Genomic DNA, 5,613 nt, shown 5'->3' with positions numbered 1-5,613 from the left:
TCTAACTTACTGACACAATCTTGGGTTTTTCCTAATCTGCTGTGCATTTCTTCTAATATGTTATTTATTAGTGCTATGTTATTCTGATAAATCCTCCCTTCCCCCAACTGGTGGGCTTAGTATGACCTAACCTGCAGCCCAGAAATACCTGAGTACCTAACCAGGCACCTTGTATGGACTATACATTGGACCACCAATCCACACCTGCCAAATACCCTAAGCCCTTGCTCCTATATGGACCATACAGTAAGCCACCAATCAGTGTGTGCCGAGTACACTAAGCCCCCATCCCTTCCCATTCTGCCCCTCAAAAGGCATGCCCACCTCTGCACGTGATGCTGTTCTCCCCTTGTGAGACAGCCCAGCAGGTGCTTCTCTTCTAATAAAGCCTGTAGTCTTGGTTTTCAGCCTCTGTCTGATTTTTCATTTTTGGTGCCGAAACCCAGAAGAGGTGAACGAGAGCGTGGACAATCCTCGAACCTAAGCCCGAGCTTCTGACTCCTATTCTGGCTCTGCTCGGTGGCATGGTTCTGAGTTGATTGGCCCGCCCCGGACACTCTCTCAAACCCTGCCGAACCAGGACACATAGGGATCTCATCACTTCCCTTCCACCGGTAAGCTTCAGGGACTTTCCCAACACTCTCTCTTTTTTTCTCTTGCTCCCTGTGACCTGGAGGGGCATTAGGGCCTACAGAGTTTCCCGTCTACTTGGCTACATGTTCTACATTCTACAAAAGCCCAGGCACCTGTCAGGGAATTCTCTTCTACTCCACGAGAAAGGTGTCTTGGAGTGAAGACCTCAGAACATTCTCTTGGCCCTCTCTCTCTCCAGGTTGGTTGAGGGAACAGAAGGATGCTCCTTGTTCCTTCCCCAACTTCTGATAGCCCTTCCCTCCGGTCATGGGGACCTCTCAGTCCAACCCCCCTTGAAACACACCCTTAGGGTGTCTCCTCGCCAATCTCTCGACCCTTGGTCTTTCTGGCTACATCAGACCAAAGAAGCTCTACCTGGCCACAATATAAACTCGACAATGGCTCTCAGTGGCCCGAAAACAGCACTTTCAATTCCAATATCCTTTGAGACCTAGATAATTTTTGCCACCGGACAGAAAAAGCTTTTGAAATCCCTACTAACAGGTTTTATTTCTCCTCCGCTCCCACCCCTCACTTTACTGCTCATGTTCCACTCATCAGATCCTCCTCGCAAAGTCCTCTCCACCCTCTCAAATTGGTCCTCAGCCCCTTTCTCTGTTTTCTGACTCTTTTGACCCAGCTGATCATTCATCTCCACCTCTCCTGCTCCCGCTGCCCCCCTTACAACCCTGCTGTAGAATCCACACCCCATGCTCTACCCTCTGAGAACTCTAACTGCCTGCCTTCCCCTGTGCACTCTCTGCCAAATCTCCTCCCCCAAAACTGCCAGCAACCAAATTCACAGGTGGCTGGCCAGTTCCCTTTGTGTGAGTTTGCAGCAGGGGAGGGTATTATCGGGGTAGCCATTCCTTTTTCACTCTCTGATCTTTCTCAAATCGAAAAACGCCTCGGCTCTTTCTCTTCAGACCCTCTTAACCAGCAGCCACCTTCTCCCCAGTCCCTGAGAGCCCAAATCTTGAGAATGTGAGCTCCAAAACAGCCTTTCCCATCTAACACTCATTCTCGGGCCACCCAAAGACTGCCTTCCTCAACAGCCTCTTCTATTCCTGTGTCCATTCTACCCCTGAGGGAGGCAGCAGGAACTGAGGGCATAGTCTGAGTCCACACCCCATTCTCTATGTCCAGCCTCACAGATTGAGAGGCATCTCAGGTTTCTTTTTCCACTGACCTGACCACCTTTACTCCCCCGACATATGCCACAAACTTTAAAAAAATAGACACAGGTCCACAAACCCCTCAAAAAGACCTCGTTAACCTGACCTTTAAGGTCTTTAATAATAGAGACCCAAATCCAAAAACAAAGGTGAGATCAGGCCAAGGCTGAGCCCAGTAGGAGGCCTTCCAGCTCCCAGCCACCACTCTCATGAACCCCAAACTGTTGGAAGCCAATCCACCCTGGCTGCGCACGGGAAGCTTACCCGAGGCACATGTTGACAATAACGAGGCCGTTTCCAGAATTGGGCATTTTGTCACTCGAGTAAAAATAAAATGTCATGAGTAAAGATTAATCTCTTTATAGTGCAATTCTTAACCTTTTTATATTAATGTCAATATTGGAACAATGTATCTTGGATGTTTTCACTATGTATCTTTGCTACGCAACACCGATGTACATGTTTACATCTGGTTTTAGAATTGCATTATTGTTCATGAGTAACGTGAGTAATAATATTACTCGAGTGATGCCCAACTCTGGAGACAAATATTTGAGTTATGCAATTTTTTGTCTCTGTCGATGCGTGTCACCCAAACTCGTGTATCAGAGGTGTCACCCGAACAGTGATGGCGAACCTATGACACGAGTATCAGAGGTGACACGCAAACTCACTGGGATATAAAATGTGAGTGTAGTAAAGCTGTACCTGGGTAGTAATGCATGTGCCTCGGGTAAGCTACACTCACAGCTTTACTACACTCACATTTTATATCCCTCTGAGTTCGCGTGTCACCTCTGATACGCGTGTCATAGGTTTGCCATCACTGTTCTATGTTCTACTTTCTATGAAAGCCCAGGCGCCTGGCCGGGAATTCTCTTCTACTCCACGGGAAAGGTCTCGGGGTGACGACCTTGGAACCTTTTCTCGTCTCCCTTTCTACAGGTTGGCTGAGGGAAAAGGAGGACGCTCCTTGTTCCTTCCCCAACTTCCGATCACCCTTCCCTCTGGTCATGGGGACCTCTCAGTCCAAACCCCCTCGAAACACACCCTTAGGGTGTCTCCTCACCAATTTTTTGACCCTTGGTCTTTCTGGCTACATCAGACCAAAGAAGCTCTACCTGGCCACAATATAAACTCGACAATGGCTCTCAGTGGCCCGAAAACAGCACTTTCAATTCCAATATCCTTTGAGACCTAGATAATTTTTGCCACCGGACAGAAAAAGCTTTTGAAATCCCTACTAACAGGTTTTATTTCTCCTCCGCTCCCACCCCTCACTTTACTGCTCATGTTCCACTCATCAGATCCTCCTCGCAAAGTCCTCTCCACCCTCTCAAATTGGTCCTCAGCCCCTTTCTCTGTTTTCTGACTCTTTTGACCCAGCTGATCATTCATCTCCACCTCTCCTGCTCCCGCTGCCCCCCTTACAACCCTGCTGTAGAATCCACACCCCATGCTCTACCCTCTGAGAACTCTAACTGCCTGCCTTCCCCTGTGCACTCTCTGCCAAATCTCCTCCCCCAAAACTGCCAGCAACCAAATTCACAGGTGGCTGGCCAGTTCCCTTTGTGTGAGTTTGCAGCGGGGGAGGGTGCTATCGGGGTAGCCATTCCTTTTTCACTCTCTGATCTTTCTCAAATCGAAAAACGCCTCGGCTCTTTCTCTTCAGACCCTCTTAACCAGCAGCCACCTTCTCCCCAGTCCCTGAGAGCCCAAATCTTGAGAATGTGAGCTCCAAAACAGCCTTTCCCATCTAACACTCATTCTCGGGTCACCCAAAGACTGCTTTCCTCAACAGCCTTTTCTGTTCCCGCGTCCATTCTACCCCTGAGGGTGGCAGCAGGAACTGAGGGCATAGTCTGAGTCCACACCCCATTCTCTATGTCCAGCCTCACAGATTGAGAGGCATCTCAGGTTTCTTTTTCCACTGACCTGACCACCTTTACTCCCCCGACATATGCCACAAACTTTAAAAAAATAGACACAGGTCCACAAACCCCTCAAAAAGACCTCGTTAACCTGACCTTTAAGGTCTTTAATAATAGAGACCCAAATCCAAAAACAAAGGCGAGATCAGGCCAAGGCTGAGCCCAGTAGGAGGCCTTCCAGCTCCCAGCCACCACTCTCATGAACCCCAAACTGTTGGAAGCCAATCCACCCTGGCTGCTTGAGGCAGTCCCTGCAGGGATGTTTCAAGGAACCTTTGAATGGAGATGGGAACCCCCCTGGCCTTTTGTATGGAATGGATAGGATTGGGACCAAATAGTATAAATACAGATGTTAGATGACAATAAAAAGAGGAACCTGGCTATGATGATCACCTGAACACTGCCTCGGTGTCATTCATTCTTCGCCGACTCCGTCCACACCTTTGGGAACCCCTACCCGCTGGGGCTGGACCCCAGCACCAAACCAAGTGCCAGTCCTCCAACCGCGGGTAAGTCAGGGGCTAAGGCTCCTCCGGGCCCATGCTTCAAATACAGTAAGGAAGGACACTGAGCCAAGTCTTGCTCAAACCCGAGACCCCCGCCTGGGCCCTGCCCAAGGTGCGGAGGGAAGGCCACTGGAAATCAGACTGTAGTCTGGCCCTCCGGTTCAGGCCTCAGCCAGTCCAGCATGGCCGCCCTCTGGATCTGGTTTGGAGCTTCCAGACCTCCTGGGACTGGCCACCGAAGAAGCTGCCCAGGCCCTGACAGGGCCCCACAGACTTACACCACCAGGACAGAGCCTCAGGTAACAACTGTGGTGGCAGGTAAGCCGATCTCCTTTTTAATTGGCACTGGAGCCACTTATTCTGCCCTCTCCGAATTCGCTAGGACCCTTGTCCACTCCTCAGTCTCTATTATGGGGGTTGACAGATTAGTCTCACAACCATTAGCCTCCTCACCTCTACACTGCATCTTACTAAATTTCCCCATTCACTCTCTTCTCATTCTACATTGGTGCTTGGCCAGGGCTACCATGTATCCTCTCATAAAGCCCAGTTGTCCCAAACCACAGTCACCTACCTCAGTTTCACTCTCTCACCCCACAGGGCCAAGCCATTCCTGGGACTGTAAAGGCCTTATCTCCTTATCTCCTCTATGACTGTCCCCTCCTCTGAACAAGAAATTTTCTCCTTTCTCAGGCTCACTGGGTACTCTTGCCTCTGGGTTCACAACTTTAGTCTTCTTGCAAAGCTCCTCTATGACATGACATGGTGAAGGGACCCCCTCACTAGGCCTTCAGATCCCAAGGCCAACATTCTCACCCCTTTAATGCTCTGAAAACTGCTCTGACCTCAGCGTCTTCTCACATCACCCCTCTCCCCCACTCCACCCGCCCTGTCCCAGGACTACATGCTGACAGGCCGTTCCTCCCTTGTCCTGTATTGGCCCCTCTTGCCCTTGTGTCAAGAGGGACCCTCTTCTCACTATCCAATTGCCCACAGCTGTTGCCTAAGTTCTCTGTTAATGTTGAAGTCATGGTGGCTGGTACCATGGATCTGTCTCTCGCCCAATGGCGTGAACTGGGCCCTCTCTGGAGAAGAAACGTGGGTTCCCCAAGATATGTGATCAATGCCGGGACCCCGCCAGCAGGCGAGGGGATCCCAAGGCAGTTGCTGGGCATGGAGGCCACAGGGGCATAGGCTACCAAGGAGACAGAACTGAACCTCACATCACCCTACTTGGCCCAGAGATGGCTGGTAGTCAACGACGGGTAAGACCCCACAGGGTGGGGCAACCTAAGACAGGCACAGCCGGGGGCCAGTAGGAGAGAACTTGGGGTTCAACAGAGGTGGGGCACAGATCCTCACCCCCCC

The sequence above is a fragment of the Myotis brandtii genome, unplaced genomic scaffold (assembly GCF_000412655.1).
Source record: "Myotis brandtii unplaced genomic scaffold, ASM41265v1 scaffold2378, whole genome shotgun sequence".
NCBI lineage: Eukaryota > Metazoa > Chordata > Mammalia > Chiroptera > Vespertilionidae > Myotis > Myotis brandtii.
This window is presented reverse-complemented; position numbering follows the sequence as displayed.